General features: G+C 41.3%; 1 protein-coding gene across 4 annotated transcripts in view; it reads right to left on the minus strand.

Moving 5' to 3' along the window:
* DNAJC6 (DnaJ heat shock protein family (Hsp40) member C6) overlaps window positions 1-21,194 on the minus strand; it is a 145,825-nt gene that overhangs the window by 50,439 nt on the left and 74,192 nt on the right. The gene's annotated exons all lie outside the window — the stretch shown is intronic.

The raw sequence follows: 21,194 nt of genomic DNA on the forward strand, positions 1-21,194 counted from the left end.
CCCAAAGATGGCACACACACACAAAAAGAATGTAAAAGATCTCGTTAATACTCTTTACATTGATTACATGTTGAAATGACAGTATTTTGGATATGCTGAATTGAACAGACGATACTATTAATTTCACCTGCCCCTTTTTATTTTTTAACGTGACTACCAGAACAATTTAAATTGTACATGTGGCCCGCATTATACTTCTTTCGGACAGTGCCACATCAGAGGAAGAGCAGCTTAGAAGTGGGTCCAGGGGCCTCCTCTGCCCTTAGATGGAGCCGACTGTGTTAGAAGACTCATCCCATGGCTATCCCTCCAAGTCACTCTTCACTTCCATCATGGAAAATAGTTTCTCCAGGGCCTTTATAACAGTTTTTAGGATGCACGGTGATCATCAGTGTTATTTGTCAAGTACTCCAGTTTTTCCTTCCTCACAGATTCACAGAATTGTACTTTCTGGCCCCTTGTGGTTAGCTCTAGCCAAGTTTCTCCATCTTGGCACTCTTGACATTTAAGGCCAACTACTTCTTTGCTGTGGTGGGAGATGGGGGGGGGCCGCTGCCCTGTGCATATTAAAGCAATATCCCTGGCCACAAGCTACTAGATAGCACCACTAGCACCCCACTTCCGCCAGCTATGACAATCCAAATTGTCTCCAGACATTGGTACGTATCCCAGGGCGGGGGGGGAGGGGGGAGGCGCAAAATTACCAGTTGAAAACCACTGCTCTAGTCTATGATATGTGATGATATGTGTGTGGATGTATTGTGTGCCATTTTCAGGATAGAGCACTTAACTGTGAGCATGAAACTCTCCTTAGTTCTTATTCCCTCTCTGTGTCTCTGTCTCTGTCTCTCTCTCTTTGCCCTAGCAACTGGCAGGGTTTGAGACCACAGCTGTAGTCCGGGTTCCTGGAGTAAGAAGCTGTGTAGCACAGCTCCCAGCTGACTTTTGATGAATATATAACACGAGTGACCAATAACCCTTTATTATTAGAAATGCCCCCATTCTCACTGTGGGAATGTTCCTTACCACAGCACAACTCTGCTTATAAAAGTTGATACAGGAAGAAAGTAGGAACCTGTGTAGAGGAGGCTAGTGTGAACAACGGCTGGGTAGTCTATTCAGCCTAGCGGTCAAGAGCATGAGTCATTCTCACCTGGGTTCTGGCCCAGCCTTGCTACTCCTAACTGTGTGCTCTTGGGAAGTAACTGTCTTCATAAGCCTCTTCCTAACTCTAAAATTGGGATAAAAATAGTGCCTTCTTCATAGGGAAAGGTTAAATGAGTGCATATAAAACGATTAGTATAGTACCTAATATATCTAGGGGTCAATAGATTGTAGCTAACTATTATTATGCCACATCCTGAAATTCCTATGTTGATATTTTCAATCTTTGTTCACTTTTCAACTATATGATGACATCCCTTCTTTTTAAAAAATTACAATATTTATAATGCACTTTAAAATATGTTAAGATAGATCTCATGTTAAGTGTTCTTCTCAAAAAAAAGAAACTACAAAGGAGCACAAGGAGATTTTTAGAGGTTGTGGTAATAGCATCATAAGTATATGCATATGTTTGAAGTCATCAGAATGTATAATTAAATGTGTGTAATTTTTGCATATCAGTTATACCTCAATAAAGCTAAAAAAAAATAAATTGTAAGAGAAAGGAAAGTTGGAGGAGGAATCTATAGATTAAAATGTCTTAAAAGACAAGTCAACCAAGCAGAATATGTGGATCTTGTTTGGAACTTAATCCAAATAAACTATAAAAAATTAATCACATTTATGGGACAACTGGAATTTGGGCACTTACTGAGTATTTGATATTAAGGATTTATTGTTACTTTTTTAGGAGTAATAATGATATTGTAGTTACATTCAACAATAGTCCTCACCTTACCGGAATAAATACTGAAACACTTATAAATGAAAAATTGCAATATTTAAGATTTTAAAAATAAACAAAAGATAAAAGATTTGTGTAATAAGAACTAAAATTACTAACATTTATATAGCACTATCTGCTGGGTATTATTCTAAGCATTTTGCCTATATTTACTCATTTAATCCTCAAAGCATATCTGTGAAGCAGATACTATTATTATTTTCTTTCATAGATCTGAAAACTGAGGCACAGAGCTTAAGGAACTTGTCTAAGGGTACACAGCTAGTAAGTAAATGGCAGGGTTGGGATTTGAGCCTTAGGCAACCCTTCCAATCACATCCCTCTTCCTTTCCCTAATACTGTTCTGATTTTCGTATGTACCATTCCAAATAATTTTTAAACATTTATTACATATGTAGGTATCCATAAGCAATACATTAATATTGTTTTTCATGTTTTAAAGCTGTATATAAATGGTTTTGTCTGCAATTTTGTTTTTTTCATTCTCCATGGTTTAAAATTCATCTATTATGGTGCTTACCTGTAACTTTAGCTCACTTAAAGTATGATCCATTACCCCACTGATGGACACTAAGGTCGTTTACCGTAACAATGTGGTTATGAACACATTGCTTTGATTATATATGGGAAATTCTCTCTAGGTTATATTTAAGAGTAAAATTTGTTAGTAAGAAGGGTATGCACATTTTCAGGTCTCTAGATATTGACAAATCATTTCCCAAAGCAGTCATATCAGTCTAAACCCCTACTAGCAGTGCAATACAACATTTGGTATCGTCAGACTTTAAAATTTTTACCAATCTGGAGAGTGTGAAGCAATATCTCATTTTGGTCTTGTTTTGTGCTTTCCCTGATTAGTGAGTTGTGTATCTTTTATTGTGTTTATTGGCCAGGCAGCTGTTCTTTTAATCATACTTCAGGTTCCCACTAAATTCCTATGTAGCATCTGGATGTTCACACATATGCCTACAAATACATGTTGACTACTATGTACTTTCATCCTGATCACAAGACGCATCAATGCCTAAATCACCATTACGCATCTATTTAAAAAGACAGCTCTATTAGAACCTGCAAAGCACAATCAATGGTGGTGAATAAACAAATGAATGGACACATGGACAAACATGAACAATGTCTACCACTGACTGAGTTCCCCTATGTACCCAGAACTCCATTTGGACTTTTATGTTAGTACAATTTCACACAGGTGGAAAGGAGGGTATTTATTATCTGCACTTTATACGTGAAGAAATGGAGGCTCAAAGAAGGGAAGAACTCTCCTAAAATCTCAGCTAACTAGTGGCAGAGCTGGAGATTCAAGCCCAGATCTGCACAATCCGAAGCCTCGACTACTTGTACCATTTCCCACTATTCTATGGCTCCGTATCAACTCCATTCTAACAGTTGTCCTTGGTTCGGTCTTACCTGCCTGATGCACAACCACCCCTCTCCTATTCCTTGCTCTCTTCCATCTCCCACCTTTCATCTGGCTGCTCTCGGCAGCAGATGTCCCCACAATAAACACTCCCATAAATCACTGCATCTGTCAGACCAACCAAACCAATCTCATTATGTAGGCAGACAGCCTGGGTCACCCCCACTGCTTCACAGCCCTAAATAAAATGCCAGGAATTGGTCTGAAGGGCAGCTCCACAGATTAGGGCTAGAACCACAGATCTGAGAACATCCTCTTGGGCTCTGTTTCCCTAAGGCATAGGGCATATTATTTCCCTTTAAACACATCCTCACATAAAAATCTGTATCGTGTTTTCATTTTCAATATATGGAGGACAGGGTGGTATAAAATGTTTATACTGGGCGCCTGGTCAGGTCATGATCCTGGAGTCCCCGGATCGAGTCCCGCATCGGGCTCCCTGCTCATTGGGGAGTCTGCTTCTCCCTCTCCCACTCCCCGCTCTTGTGCTCTTTCTCTCTCTCACTCTCTCTCTCAAATAAATAAATAAAATCTTTAAAAATAAATAAATAAAATGTTTATACTTCTCCCATTTCTATCCCAAGTTTCCACTTCAGCCTGAATACCCTTGTTATACACCACTCTTCTAAGAGATAACATCAAACTGATTATTCAGGCCTCTCTGTGACTCTCAATTTTGTGCTGGAACAGAACTCCATGGTACCAGCCTATTAAAAGGATATAAATATCCAGTGATTATCTAAAAATCAGACTCGCCATCTCTAAGGTTGTATACACTGTTTATTAGAAACTTGGGCCCTACAGAAACCAGAACCATTTGTCAGAGTCTGTCCGTCCCCTTGATATGCCCTATTATACGTCAAACTAGACAGGACACAAAAAGGAGAGGAGGGACGTTATCTGAATTTGCCCTAACGGTTCTTTTAGGTAGAATGTATTCTGGTTTTCCCTGATGAGCTACGTGAGGGCAGGAAGCACAGATTCTCCAAAGGATATGTGAGTCTCAGCTAAGAGAAGGAGCAGAGAGGCTTCAGAACCATGACACAGCACAGAGGGAAATGGTGTAGTCAGAAAGTAGTATGTAGGAGAAAAATAATGGCTGTTGCAGGTCAGGGGCTGACAAACGACAGCTCGTGGGCCAAATCCAGTCTGATGCCTGTTTTTGTACAGTCTGTGAAATAAGGGTGGCTTCTACATTTGTAAATGATTGAAAAAAGTCAAAAGAAGAAAATGTTTAATAAGGTGAATATGATTCAAAGGTCAAATTTCAACATCTACAAGTAAAGTTTTATTAGAATACAACCACACTCATTCCTTTACACATTGCCTATGGGTGTTTTCATGCTACAGTAGCAGAGTTGAGTAGTTGTGACAAAGACCTGATGACCCACAAAGTCTAAAGTATTTAGTATTTGGCCCTTTACAGAGGAAGTTTTCTAATCCCTGCACTAGCTGGTTGAAAAGACTAGCATTCTTAAGAATCCAAATCTTGCCACCTCAGACATATTTCTAAATGCTTTGATTACATGGCAACTAGTGGGAACACACCCTGAGTTTACTAAAGGGTCTTCAGGGATTTGTGGGTCTTAGAAGGGGGGAGTGGGGAGGTCAGACTTGATGGAACATGAGAGTGCCATCCAAAGAGAAAGATCCACCTCTGTGCCTCGAAGGGTCCAAGTAGGTAGATTCTTGTTCTATGATATCTTGTCATTTTTTTAAAAAAGATTTTATTTATTTGACAGAGAGAGACACAGCGAGAGAGGGAACACAAGTAAGAGGAGTGGGACAGGGAGAGGGAGAAGCAGGCTTCCTGCCGAGCAGGGAGCGTAATGCGGGGCTCGATCCCAGGACCCCAGGATCATGACCCAAGCTGAAGGTAGATGCTTAACAACTGAACCACCCAGGCGCCCCTTGCATTTTTTTTTTAAAGATTTTATTTATTTAAAATGTCTATGCTGCCCAGAGCAATCTATACCTTCAATGCCATCCCGATCAAAATTCCAATGACATTTTTCAAAGTGCTGGAACAAACAATCCTAAAATTTGTATAGAATCAGAAAAGACCCCGAATCGCCAAGGAAATGTTGAAAAAGAAAAACAAAGCTGGGGGCATCACGTTGCCCGATTTCAAGCTATATTACAAAGCTGTGATCACCAACACAGCATGGTACTGGCACAAAAACAGACATATAGACCAATGGAACAGAATAGAGAGCCCAGATATGGACCCTCAACTCTATGGTCAAATAATCTTTGACAAAGCAGGAAAAAATATGCAATGGAAAAAAGACAGTCTCTTCAATAAATGGTGCTGGGAAAATTGGACAGCCACATGCAGAAGAATGAAATTTGACCATTCTGTAACACCATTCACAAAGATAAACTCAAAGTGGATGAAAGACCTCAATGTGAGACAGGAATCCATCAAAATCCTAGAGAACATAGGCAGTAACCTCTTTGACATCGCCCACAGCAACTTCTTTCAAGATACATCTCCAAAAGCTAGTGAAACAAAAGCAAAAATGAACTTTTGGGACTTCATCAAGATAAAAAGCTTCTGCACAGCAAAGGAAACAGTCAACAAAACAAAGAGACAACCCACAGAATGGGAGAAGATATTTGCAAATGACACTACAGATAAAGGGCTGGTATCCAAGATCTATAAAGAACCTCTCAAACTCAACACCCAAAAACCAAATAATCAAGTCAAAAAGTGGGCAGAAGATAGGAAAAGACACTTCTCTGAAGAAGACATACAAATGAAAGACAGACACATGAAAAAATGTTCATCATCATTAGCCATCAGGGAAATTCAAATCAAAACCACATTGAGATACCACCTTACACCAGTTAGAATGGCAAAAATGGACAGGGAAAGAAACAACAAATGTTGGAGAGGTTGTGGAGAAAGGGGAACCCTCTTACACCATTGGTGGGAATGCAAGTTGGTACAGCCACTTTGGAAAACAGTGTGGAGGTTCCTCAAAAATTTAAAAATAGAGCTACCCTATGACCCAGCAATTGCACTCCTGGGTATTTACCCCAAAGACACAGATGTAGTGAAAAGAAGGGCCATATGCACCCCAATGTTCATAGCAGCAATGTCTGCAATAGCCAAACTGTGGAAAGAGCCGAGATGCCCTTCAACAGATGAATGGATAAAGAAGATGTGGTCCATATATACAATGGAATATTACTCAGCCATCAGAAAGGATGAATACCCAACTTTTACATCAACATGGATGGGACTGGAGGAGATTATGCTAAGTGAAATAAGTCAAGCAGAGAAAGTCAATTATCATATGGTTTCACTTATTTGTGGAACATAAGGAATAACATGGAGGACATTAAGAGAAGGAAGGGAAAAATAAGTGGGGGGGGGGGATTGGAGGGAGAGATGAACCATGACAGACTATGGACTCTGAGAAACAAACAGGGTTTTAGAGGGGAAGGGGGATTGGTTAGCCCGGTGATGGGTATTAAGGAGGGCACGTACTGCATGGAGCACTGGGTGTTATACGAAAACAATGGATCGTGGATCACCACATCAAAAACCAATGATGTATTGTATGGTGACTAACATAACATAATAAAATTTAAAAAAAAAGATTTTATTTATTTACTTGAGGGAGAGAGAGCACAAGTTGTGGGGAGAAGCAGACTCCCCACTAAGCAGGGAGCCCATTGCAGGGCTTGATTCCAGGACCCCAGGATCATGACCTGAGCCAAAGGCAGATGCTTAACCAACTGAGCCACCCAGGTGCCCCTGTCTTGTCATTTTAAAATCTAAGCCCACCAAAGACAAGCACTAGAGAACTGCACCCTGCCCCGTGTCATTTCTAAGGATGTAATATCCAACTTTTCCCTGGGATTCCTAATTTAGGAGACAAGACACAGCCTCCCATCCCTCCCAAGTCATGGGAACTCACCACATATAGAACCTAACTAGTTCTCACTTACAGAGCGACACAAAGTTTGTATCTCCTGGGAGAGAATCTCTGCTTCCCACTGGACTGTGAGTTAGCTATTTTCTCTGTATTTATATCATGCTTCATTCCAAAAAAGATTTGAGGTGATTTGATAGTTATTTGGAATAGAATATGTTTTTAAGAAGATTAGCACAAATGTTAAGGCTGGTCTTATCTGCCTTAATGTAATAGGAAAAGTAGGTGTGGCTACTTTTCATTAATATCTTACTGATTTGTCAGCCATAAGCAAAATGCTATGAGAAGTACTATGAGAGAGGAAGGAAAATGTTGACAAAGGCCTGACCATGATGCACTGCAGTCATTCTCCATTTATGCCCCTACTGCTCATACAATATATGTGTCCATGACACCCTAGGCTGCAGAGAATTTCGCTTGGTGACCCCTAAAAAAGGATGCTCCCCCATAAAGTACTGTCATCAAAAGAAAAGAACAGTATGCAAAGATTCAGCAAACCATGTGTTCACTGAGGTATTATTTATAATGGCAAGAGACTATAAATATATTTCTCCACAGTAAGAGAAGTGGTTGAGTACCTCTAACAATGCTACATAATTAGCTATTTAAAACCAGTTTGTGGGGTGCCTGGATGGCTCAGTCAGTTAAGCATCTGCCTTTAGCTCAGGTCATGATCCCGGAGTCCTGGGATGGAGTCCCACATCGGGCTCCCTGCTCAGCGAGGAGTCTGCTTCTCCCTCTGCCCTTCCCCCTGCTCATGTTCTCTCTTTCTCTCTCTCAAATAAATAAATAAAATATTTTTTAAAAAAAAGAGTTTGTAGAAGAGTACAGATGCTCATGACAAAGAACTAAGTGGAAAATAAGCAGGATACAAAACACACACACATTACAATCCCGTTTTTGCAAGAGAAAATGATTTGAGTTTCGAGGAAGAATTCAGATGATTTAATAAAATAAAAATAACAAGTCAAACTTACTGAATGCCAACTAGGTACCAGGCACTACTCTAAATTCTTTATATGTAGTATTTAATCTTCACAACCACCCATTGCTCTCCCTGTTTTCCACCTGAGGAAATTGAAGCAAAGACACATCAGTGACCCACCCCAGGTCCCAAAGTTAGCGAGGCAGAATTTGTACTCAGACAGGCTGCTTCACAGTCTAAGCTCTTACTGCTACATTTTCAAAAATAGCTACAGCAATTATATCTAAGTAAGAGAATGGTAAGTGATTTTTTTGTTGTTGAACTATAATTTCTAAATTTTCTATAATTTACATTAATAAGTTTTACAACAAAAAACAAGTTATATAAAATAAAGACAACAGCCAAATGCTATGCTGCTAAGGTTCAATATGTCGGTTCTTAGAGGCTGGAGAGATCTCCTTCCTCTGTGCACAGTTCATTGGAGTTCAGGGCCACAGAACAGTTTCTCGGCTCAGCCTGTGAGATGGAGGCAAATGCTGCCCACAAGCCCTATGTGGAGCCTTAACTCCGAGTGGGATGGGAACTTGCCGGGAACGTCCTTCAGTACCTGACTCTTTTTCTAAGACCTGAGACCCTGCTTCATCATGGTAGTGACTGTCTCAGCTCTGCTGTGAATACTCAAGCTAATCCAGTACATTAGGACAAGAAAAGGATGGCAAAGGACTCTTGGCAAAATTGAAGTTCTTGGGATATGAACTTTCCTCAGTGGGTCCTCTGAGCCTCCACAAAGACTCTTCTAGGAGGATCCCCTTTCCCATTTCTGGAACATCTCTGTCATCCCGGTCTAGTCACTGTGAGGTATTATTTCATAGTGTTCAGAATCAGCCTGTTTGAGGAGTGACTGATAACCTGAATGCTGGCATGATGATCTGTTCATATTCTTGCTCCTTTTCACCAATGGGGCAGATTTTTCTGTAGTTATTTAAGTGTCATAATGCTATAAATGTCCTTTCCTGGCTTCTACAAAGTTGGGACCTTGCAGAGATGCACTATTAGCTCCTATCCTAGGAAAATGCTATTCCTTCTCCACAACACTCAGCAAGAAGCAGAGAACTAGTGTCATCACCATAGAAAGCTTCCTCCTCGTTTATGGCAGACTTTTCAGCTCTTGGCTTCCCACAATTAGAGAAATGGATCACATGAGGATAATAACTAGATCTACCATGAAAAAGCCCACTGCCTTGACTTCCAGAATCAAAAGCTGCTTACACCTCATTCCTCATACACCCTAGTTCAGGGCAGCTTAGAAAAAGGCAGGACACTGGGGAGAGAGGTCTTGACTGGAGACTTCGTTTTTCTACCTAAAAACTCTGTGGCCTTAAGCATGATATTGTACTCTTCTCAGACCTCTTCTCCCTCTGTAAATGGGAACAAATTGAGAACAAATACTTCCCTACATGCCTCTTGGTGTCAAAAGGATCAAGTGAGACCATGCATGTCAATGTGATTTTTTTTTTAAAGATTTTATTTATTTGAAAGAGAGAGAGCGCAAGCGTGCACATGGGGGGTGGGGGGTCAAAGGGAGAGGAGGAAGCAGGCTCCTCGCTGAGCAGAGAGCCTGATGCAGGGCTCGATCCCAGGACCCTGAGATCATGACCTGAGCCGAAGGCAGACGCTTAACCAACTGGGCCACTCAGGCACCTAATGTGATTTTTAAAAATTTATTTATTTAAGTAATCTGTACACCCACCATGGGGCTCGAACTCATGACCTTGAGATCAAGAGCCATATATGTTCTATCAACTGAGCCAGCCAGGCACCCCTAATGTGATTTTTAAGTAATGAGATTTTCTAAAACAATCAGGAATTTTTATTTTCTTAGAAATTCAGCTCTTGTGTAAATGAGTCATTGGATTGCCTGCCACAATATACCCAAGAATCCAAGTAGAAATAACAATTTCACAGAAGAAATAAATAAATAACATTAAAAACAAAACAAACAAACAAATACAACATTCCCTATGCCAACAAGAGGCTAGGAATGGGACATAGCCACCATAGTCATATATAGGCCTTAAGCAACTAGAACTGGTTTGGATCCAGCTTCTGCTACAGCTGGATGAGCAGCCAGAAGTTAAGTAACTAATCCAAGTCTTGACTTCCTTATCTGTAAAATGGAAGCATTAATAGAATATCACATGGGATTGTGGTGAGCATCATGTAAGAATACTCTGTAAGCCCTTAGCATAACACCTGGTGTGTTGCATGCACTTAATAAATGACAGCTACCAGGTGGCTCTGGGGAATGGAAAGAATGAAGCTAGGAAAAAGGCTGTCTCCAGCAAAGTTACGCAGCCTCAGCAAAAACAGGCCATGCTGCTCTGTTTCAGGGTTGTTGAAGACGGGACAAGGACAGAACCTCTTTTCGGAGCTTCAGCTACAGCACCTATAAACTCTTCCCCTTCAGTAGTTCAGAATCCTGAATGCTGAATAGAGGTGAACTTCTTCCTAGTTCTGGGATTCCCTCTTCTCATCTTGAAGTTATCTGGTGCCAAGTATGGGAAACCATTATGTGTTACTTGCATGACTAATAACCAGGTTCACACAGATTCAGTAGTCCTGGTTTTTGACATACTGAAATCCTTTGTACTGCTTGGCACACAGTATGAGCTATTAAAACTACCAGTCACTTGTAAGACTACAAGCCATCGCACCGCCGCCTTCCTAGACACGGACAGATCTGCTAGCCGCTCAACAGACCACGCGGGTAGAGGCCTGGATGTGTGCAGCTCCCACCAGCAGTTCCAGAGGAGCTCAGCACTGGAAGGCACAGGCCACAGAGCAGGTGATGCCAATGATTCAGGCCTTGAGGACCCAAACCATGTAGGAAGCACTGGTATCTGCCGGCAACACAGCCCTGACAAATCAATAGCACGTTCAGCCATTTGGCTGGAATAAGGTGCTAGAGCGCATTACAATCAACCTAATCGGGAAGTTGCTGGAAGGATCTGGTGCCATTCCCCACGTCAAATGATGGCTCAGAAATGGTGACAATTTAGCTAGTGACAAGAACACTCTAGAGAATGTCTAAAATCAACAACAGAAAAGTAAACATTAGAATGATAATTTATGCTATGAATATTATCACCTGCTAAGCAGTTATATGTGCATATTTGTTTAGAGAATAAAAGGGGGCTATACTTTACATTTGATATGTATGCTTATATATTAATTTATATTATCATACCAGTTATTAAGTATTTTATTATCCCTCCAGATGCCATAAAGTCACCATGTTCAGTATTTCTGTACCCATTCTTCAGGATTTTAATGAGACAAGCAGCCCCAGCAACCTCTTGAGCCATGTGGCCATGGGAGAATCACAGACTTATGATCTCAGAGAATATAACACCTGGGGAATGAATTAGATGATTCCCTAAGTCCCCTCCCACCCCGTTCTAAAACTCTTTGACACTATCATCATTTTTATTATTATTTTGTTTTAAGATTTTATTTATTTTTTTGAGAGAGAGAGAGAGCAAGAGAGAGAGTACAAGCTGCGGGGGGGGGAAGGGCAGATGGAGGGAGATGCAGGCTCTCCACTGAGCAGAGAGCCCAACATGGGGCTCTATCCCAGAACCATGGGATCATGATCTGAGCCAAATGCAGACGCTTAACTGAGACACCCAGGCACCCCACTATCATCATTTTTAAAAGGCCATCTATTGGAAAAAGGAACCCTCGTGCACTGTTGGTGGGAATGTAAACTGGTGCAGCCACTCTGGAAAACAGTATGGAGGTTCCTCAAAAAATTAAAAACAGAAATACCATATGATCCAGTAATTCACTAATGTTTGCCCAAAGAATATGAAAACATTAATTCAAAAATATTTATGTACCCCTATGTTTATTGCAGCATTATTTATAACAGCCAAATTATAGAAGCAACCCAAGTATCGATAGATGAATGGATAAAGATGTGGTGTATACACACAATGGAATCTTACTCAGCCATAAAAAAGAATGAAATCTTGTCACTGGCAATGACATGCATGGATCTAGAGAGTATAATGCTAAATGAAACATGTCAGAGAAAGACAAATACCATATGATGTCACTCATATGTGGAATTTGAGAAATAAAACAAATGAACAAAGAACAAAAGAGACAAACCAAAAAACAGACTCTTAACTATAGAGAGCAAACTGATGGTTACCAGAGGGGTGGTGGGTTGGGGGATGGGTGAATTAGGTGAAGGGGATTAAGAGTACACTTACCGTGAGGAGCACTGAGTAATGTATAGAATTACTAAATCACTATAATGTACACCTGAAACTAATATAACACTATGTTAACTATAATGGAATTTTTTAAGGCTATCTATTAAACACATACTCTAGACTAGGCACTCTACTGAGCAGTTTCCATAAACTACTGAGTTAGACCCTCACATTAAGCACAGCAGCAGGTGGGAGTCCCACTAAGGAAATGGAAGCTTTGGTGAAGTTTAGTAACAGTCGTAGCAGAATGAGATGGGACCCCAGTTTGGCTGGATCCAAAGCCTCTGCCCTTAACCACCTCTCATCCTGCCTTTTTTTATAAGAACTTTGTCTCTCATGGTCCCATTCTCCCACCTCACTTTGCACCCCCATCCTAGGATTTGGAGCAGTCTGACTTAAATCAGAATTATTTATAAGTGGGTCTGACCCACCACATTCAATCCCAGTGATTCTGGGTCTTCAATAACAGGGATAACATTTCACTTCTCCATAGCCCCCTAAAATCTTACCAAAATACCTTTATACAGTAAGCACTCAATAAATGTATGTGAAACTGGGCTGCTATAGGATACAGGAATTAGGGAGAAGAGGGAAGGGATGGCAGGGAAGAACAAGCAGATCAACTTGGCAGAGACTTGGTCTTTGCCTAAATGTAGGCAGCAATATAACCAGATGCTTTTCCCATCTCCCCACACCTCTCTGATTTTCTTTTCTTTTCTTTTCTTTTTTATTTATTTGAGAGAGGGAATGAGAGACAGACAGCAGGAGAGGGAGGAGGGTCAGAGGGAGAAGCAGACTCCCTGCCGAGCAGGAAGCCCGATGCGGGACTCGATCCCAGGACTCCAGGATCATGACCTGAGCTGAAGTCAGTCGCTTAACCAACTGAGCCACCCAGGCGCCCACCTCTCTGATTTTCTAATTGCACCCACTGAGCATGCTTGCTTGAGAGATGGGGATTTCATGAAACTCAACAAGAGCTTTATTGTATGGAAGACTAATACTTGACAAAAAGGCCAAGGGGAAATTTTTATATTCAGTTAGAGAAGAGGAGTTAAAGAAGTAACCATCACTAGTTACTCTTTCCTGAAAAAAATCCAAGATATAAAGAAAAGGATGATGAGAGGAGAAAGAATGAGAAATGCAATCCAAGAGAAGATTGCAGTGAGATCAAAATTGACTCTGTGTAGAATAAAAGCAAGGCATAGGGTTGGTGCTAGGGAAATTCCAGCTGAATGGATGTAACACATTTTGTTCCTTCATGGGTCATTGGAATCAGGCTACAGTTGTTAGTCCAATTTCTATTCTGTAAACTCTCATATAAAACAATGGATACATGGATATGGCTTAATTTGTTTCAACAAATATTTCAAGTAATTACAGTGTACCAGAAAAACAGATCTATGTGAAAGATCTTTTTTTTTATGTGAAAGATCTTTACTCTCCCAACACTTGAGCCAAATAAAGAGCTTCACCATTATGAAATAGCAATGATCAAATCTATTTAGCAAGGAGATCAGAACACCCAAGAGAACTCTGAAGAAATAGAAAGGGTTCTGCCCACCACATGGCCTCTCAACTCCAGGAAGCAAGGGTTTATCAATTTTTTTTCTCCCTTCTCTAACCAAAAGGTCAGGGCTTAAATTGCATTAAATGGACTATGACATTTCTCTTAATGACTAGCCTTCTTGCCTGAAACAGAGAAAACATCCTCACTGTTATCTGACCCTGTCTGTGATGGAGGACAGAGATAGCAAAAGACCTGCTTAAAAATAATGCAAAGAAAAAATCAAGCAAAAGTCTTCTTTACAACATTTAGTTCTTTTAATTGGAGAGGGAAGACAATAGAAGCCTCAAAAGGTGGCCGAGAGAACTCTAACAGTCCTCCCAAATAAACCCCAGATACACGTAGAATCTTATAAAAGCACGATGTTTGTTGTTCAAATGCAGCCCTAAGAGGAGCTTCTCAACCCCTTTCCTTCCCATGAGACTGTATCCTCTTAGCTCTTCCTAGACAGAGATTCTGGAGCTGCTACTGCAAGCAGACTTTTTAGAGAAAGATCCAATCATTGCTCTCAGGAGCAGCAACTATCGTGGATGGATATTGTGTGTTGTTAATAAAATCAGGGTCATTATGTATATACTACATACCACACAAACACACATGGATGCCACACAGAGCCAAGGGAGCCTTCCTACATGCTAAGCTCTATACTCCAAACATACACTATCCCACACTGTATGGAATGATATTTTTGCTTTTATTTTTCAGATAAGGAAATTGTGTCTCAAAGAGGTAGACTCAGTCACACAGGGTTACTTAGCTAGGACATACAAATGTCTATCTGATGAGAAGACCCATGCATTTTTCATTTCATCAGGCACAGTCGGATAGATACACACAGTCACAGAGGTGGAAGTCCTGCTTGGGCCATGAGAGGCAACTCACTCATAACATTTCAACACTCAAGGGGGTATTAGTAACATATTCCCATGCCTCAAATAGATGCACCAGAAAGATAAAATGATTTTCTCCAAACACGGTTATAAGTAACTTAAAAAAAACAAACAAACAGCTTTATTGACATTTATAAAATTGAAACACCATAAACTTCACATAATTAAAATGCAAACACTGGATAAGTCTTTACGTATATGTGTGTGGATGTGTATGCATGTGCACGCACACACATACACGCATGCACCTTTAACTCCAAAGCTCATATTCTTATTGTCATAGACTTGTATAGAGTCCAGACTGTTTGGGAAAAGATAAGACAAAAATAGGAATCACCATAAAATACAAACCTTGGTCCCATGGGACTGTCTCCCTTGCCAAGGCCATTCTCTGCTAAAGTGCAGTGTTGTGCTAAGAAGCAGGGACTATGCTCAATCACTCAGGACAAGTCAGAATGAGAACTCTATGCATAACCAGCTTGGAGTCTGCTTATCCCTCTCCCTCCACTCCTCCCCTGCTCACGCTCGCTCTCTCACTCTCTCCCTCTTTCTCTCTCTCTCTCTCTCAAATAAATAAATAAAAAAAATCTTTAAAAAATAAACAAACAGGAGTAACTGCTGTTAATGTTTTGGAGAACGGTGTATCCTTGTTTTTTTAGTTCTGCATTTTTATGTACATATACACATACATATTGTGTGTTCTCTGTACATGTACACAGAAGTAAGATCACACTATATGCAGTTTGGAACCTGCCATTTCTCCCACTTAACACTGAAAAGCAGTCTTCCTAATCATTAATGTGTTCTTCTCTAATATCTCTCATAGAGTTGCACCATAATTGTTAACTACTTTTCTCTTGTTCAGACCTACCAAATACTATTTATATACATACATATAAAGTGGACAGGAGTTCAGAAGTGCTTATGTCCAGTGTGAAGAGAGGGATACAGGTCACTGGAAGTAGGAAGGAGGAAGGCTTTAAGGAAGAGGTGGTATTTGATTTGCAGTTTGGGTGGAAATGGGTTGAAGGGACATAGATAAAAAGGAAAAGGATCGGGCACCTGGGTGGCTCAGTCACTTAAGCAGCTGACTCTGGATTTTGGCTCAGGTCATGATCTCAGGGTCCTGGAATCCAGCCCTGCATCAGGCTCCACACTCAGTAGGAGTCTGCTTGAGGATTCTCTCTTCCTTTCCCTCACCCCCCCAACTCATGCTCTCTCTCTCTCTCAAATAAATAAATAAATCTTAAGGAAAAGGATCAAAACTGGGCACCAGTTATAACAGTCCTGGGGACCTTGCTAAGACCACCGAGACACGGGCGTTCCAGTCTCCACTAAACAGATGAGGAAGCAAGGGGCACTGTGAGATGGTGAATAATGTGTCTGAGGCAAGTCCGGGAACAAGGAGATCCTGCAGGGAAACTGGGAACATGTGGAAGGTGTATAGAAGGGGAGGGAGGCGAGACTGGAATGTGGTGGGTCCTCAGATCCCAGAAGGCTTGAAGGTCAAGCTAAAGAGCAAGAACTTTCACTTGCTCTTTGTACAACTGCTTCTGGAAAGTCCTCACACTTACATAACAAATGATAAAAAATGGTTATCAGCAGATTGCCAAGAAGCTGTTCCCAAAGCAGATTAATACTGCCTCAGACAAGTGGAATTCCCCAGGGATTGCACATCCTTTAGGACATATTTCAAAAGCCACTATTCCATTTGAGGGCACCTGAGGAAAATTTCAAAGTGGTACCTTTGGCACCTAATTCTTAAATAAATGTGTTAGCGGGAACCTCTGTAGTTAGGTCGTGCCAAGCATAAAGATGCTCAACGACGCTAAGTGACCTCTGAGTGAGGACACATCTAAATGCTAACTCAACAGGGAATGCAGACACATTCTGAAGGTGAACCTGGGACAAACAAAAGACCAAAACAAAACAAAGCAAAAAAAAAAAAAAAAAATGGCAACCAAACCAAACCATAGCAAGCATTGGGAAGAACATCTGCTACCTAAGTGCAAAGAAAACCTGCAACTCCTCTGCTTGGTCTCAAGGACAAAGCTTCTGGCATCGAGTTGGCTTGTGGAGACATTCTCATAAAGGTCTGACCATTACCCTTTCATGTGGGAAAACCCAACACTGTGCCAATTCAATCGAAGGCTATGACAGGAGTTGGCTTCTGTGCTTGGCCAGATTTAAGAGACAACGTGGGTCTGGGCTTGGCACAAAGCAGACATGGGCCAACTCTCTAAGCACACCCTTACCTGTTGGATAGTAGGTTGGTTCCTAACCTCTCTGTGGATCCCCTGCTTTAAAATAAATAAATAAATAAATGTCCCTCTATGTGCTACTTATTGCAAAGAGTATCAACTCAACAATAAGCACTCCTGGAATGCTAGTAAAAGGGAAGAAGCATTTGGTATAAATGATGTGATGGAAAGGGCCTAAGCTTTGCAAATAAGCAGATCTGGATTCATGACACTGACCTTCCTTATTTCCTGGGCAACAATGGGCAGGTTAATGAATCTCTCTAAGCCCCAGTTTCCTAAACTGTAAAATGGGGGCAGATAATATCTTCCTTCAATATATGTTATGAGGTTTAAATGAGATGATGATAGAAAGGCATCTGTCACCTGAAAGGTCATCATAGGTAGTATCTGCCCAGGCATGCCTATCTTCTTACTCCCCTAGGGGAAACTGCAGGAGATCCTATTGGGCAAATGACCTTGAGAAAGAGAAAGAAACAGGCACTTAGGAATGGTGTGCATCTAGAACTGCCAAGTTCTTCCATCAACTCAGTGGAAAGGCTACTTGCTATCTGTATAAACTTTAAGCAAAGGAAAAGCCTCTGATACCTTCCTCATAGAATTATCACAGAGATTAAATCCACCATCTGCAAAAGCCTACTCTCCAGGACACTTAGACCTTAGTGAAAGGTAACTTAAGGCGGAGGTATATGGGCGGCACTGAATTAACGTAACACTGCTCACAACGGATCACCAACCAGGACAGTGAAATCTTCTCCTTGTCTGGAGATTTTATCATACAGGAATTTGAACTAAACAGAGATCAGACATCCAGGAAACTGGTCCTCAGTTGGAAATCCTTACATGTGGCCCCATGCTGCCTGAGGCAGGCTTACCAAGTCAAGGAAGGGGGTCCCTCCCTGGCTCCCATGTTAACCATTAAATAACTGTTCTGGCTGTCTTCCTGGCTTAATTATGCTCCAATAATCCTGACAAGACTGGCTGGTCTTCGCTATAAATCATGACAGTGGAAATCCTAAAATAAAAGCAAGATTAATGATATGACCTCCATCTTGGCATGAAGGCCTATTAATTGGAAATTATGGACTTAATTGAATTCTGAGCATGGCACTGGCAGCTGGATTAAATTTTCTGAGAACTGTTTCTTCACCCACAGGAAGATAACCGAAATACACCAGTGACAACTAAGCCAAACATTGGGTGCTGCTTAGAAGACAGACAGATAATTGATTATTTCCCTGGCATGCTAGTTACCCAACCACCAAAAGTCTGAAGTCAGCTTTGGAAGAGCCATCACCATCATTTCTACCACCTTCCCTGTCTTCTACATGTTCAAGGGTGCTATGCAACCTCTTTGGACCTCAATTTTGAGATAATAATTTTAAATGCTACACACACACAAACATATATATATAAGAAGGGCTCAAAAAGAAGCACCATTATGATCATGCCATCTTCGCTATCATCCAGTACTGTAAGGAGCCTGGAGGGGGAAAGGGGACAGGAAAGAGCCATGTCACTTCTGTAGGCTGCAGAAATGGCACCACAAACAGCACAGACAAGTCACTGTACACCCAGGGCCTTCCTGAGTTCAAGGTAGCTTCTGTCTCTGCTTGGCATTTGGCAGATGCAGATTCTTGTATGTCTCTTCTATTTCCTGCAGTCTGGTCTGTGTCAGTCCATCTGCTCTTGGGACAAGACTGACAGGCATGAATCCTCAACCAACCCTGAGAGATGGGGAGTAGTCTCCTCTATAGAAGAGAAGGAGGGGACTCTGAGATAGTGACTAATGTGTCTAAGGCACCAACTGTGATATGTGCTGGAACAAACATACTGTTTCCTCAGGGAATTGGGAGGATGTAGAGGGTGTGTTAAGAGGGTGAGAGGTGAGACTAGGAAGGTGAGTGATTCACAAGTCTCCAAAGGCTTCAAGGTCAAACTAACCACTCCTTCAAAGGTGTGGACATTCATTTAGAATTATTGGGAGGGTTGGGGGAATGCTTTTGTTGAAGCTGCAACAAGACAAATTAATTGAGAATCAGCAAGAAGAGCTTAGTGAGAACAGAGACGGTGCTGAATTTATATCTGTACCACACACCCAGCAGGACACCTACCAGAATAAACAGTGCAAAACAGGACACTGAATTGAGCTGAATTAAATCTGTCAAGAAATCAAGAGCCCCACTTCACTCTTAAACTTACTGCACTTGCTTTGAAGTGCTGCAAGGTAATGGCTATAGCTATCACTTATTAATCACCTTCTGACTGCTGGGAACTGGTACTCCAAGGGTTATACCTTTTATCTCATTTAATCCTCACAATTATGTTTCCAGATAAGCTTTGCTAGCCCCTTTTACACATGAGCAAACTGAGGACCCAACACACAAATACGGTCACACAGCCAAGGCTCTTCCCTAGGTCTGTCTTCCTTGAAAGCCCAGGTCCTCAGCACATAGGAGAAGTGCTGCCTCCTATGTATTTGTTCAAAGCTTAAGACACAAAGGAAAATGGTCAAACCAGAAAGCACTGCTGGAGAATAGAGAAACCAAATCCTGGCCTGATGTTGCTCTGGTATGATCTAAGGATATCTTTTTTTTTTTTTTTTAAAGATTTTATTTATTTATTTGAGACAGAGAGAATGAGAGACAGAGAGCATGAGAGGGAGGAGGGTCAGAGGGAGAAGCAGACTCCCTGCTGAGCGGGGAGCCCGATGCGGGACTCGATCCCGGGACTCCAGGATCATGACCTGAGCCGAAGGCAGTCGCTTAACCAACTGAGCCACTCAGGCGCCCTAAGGATATCTTTTAAGACCAGACATTCAGAAGGGAAAAACTGAGAAAGATCAGGCGCTGGGAAGGCACAAATAAAGGAAAACTGCCTTCTGAGACTTTGACAGGGTAGGGAGGCCAAAGCCTAGTTGTGCTTATGGTCCCTCATAAGGCCTTGGTGGTTATTATATAAAGGGATGTCGGCAGTGACTTAAGATGTCCTTTTCTCATATGTGGAATCTAAAAAAGCCAGGGGCGCCTGGGTGGTGCAGTTAGTTAAGCATCTGACTTTTGGTTTTGGCTCAGGTTGTGATCCCAGGATCATGAGATCGATCTCCGAGTCAGGGGCAGAGTTTGCTTAAGACTCTTTCTCCCTCTCCCTTTGCCCCTCCCCCCTGCTCTCTCTTTCTCTCTCTCAAATAAATAAATAAACCTTTAAAAATAAATAAATAAATAAATAAATAAATAAATAAATAAGAAAAAAGCCATACTCATAAAAACAGAAAATAAAATGGTATTACCAGGGGCTGGAAGGGTACAAACTTGCAACAAGTAGTAAAATAAGTCCTAGAGATCTAATGCATGGTATAGTAAATACAGACAACAATATTGTATTATAATCATCCAACTTGCTAAGAGACTAGAACTTATTTCAACCACAAAAAAAGAAATGATAATTATGTGACATGATAGAGGTGCTATCACGATAATGGCAATCATGCTACAATATATAAATGTATCAAATCAATGCGTTGTATACCTTAAATTTACATAATGTTATATGTCAGATATATTTCAATTAAAAAAAGATGCACTTTCCTAAATTAGCCTCTTCTTGCTGCCTAATGGTACTCACCCCACAGGCACACGCCGTCTTCAGGGTCAGCAGCTGCTCGGACTCTGATTCTCGTGTTTACCAGCCACACGCACAAGTATTCCAGGAATGGCGGCCAGAGCACCCAAGACGGGAAAGAGCAAGAGCTCAAAGAACCAATCTGCAGACACGCTCTCCATCTTCCCCAGAGAACCATTCTACAGAATGCAGACCTGCCCACTGTCAAGGCCCTTTGAGGTATAAAAGCACATTAGCGCTAACAAACCCAGGGTCACAGCCGTCTTTGAGAAGGCTATGGCTGAGGGAGATGACAAATCATTAGCGGTGCCTGGTCTCCCTTGGTGCCTTTTAGATCCCAGATAACATGATCAGAGCTCACAGGC

The sequence above is a fragment of the Mirounga angustirostris genome, unplaced genomic scaffold (genome assembly GCF_029215605.1).
Source record: "Mirounga angustirostris isolate CCGP_5_RB_7025 unplaced genomic scaffold, mMirAng1.0.hap1 SCAF_4, whole genome shotgun sequence".
Taxonomy (NCBI): domain Eukaryota; kingdom Metazoa; phylum Chordata; class Mammalia; order Carnivora; family Phocidae; genus Mirounga; species Mirounga angustirostris.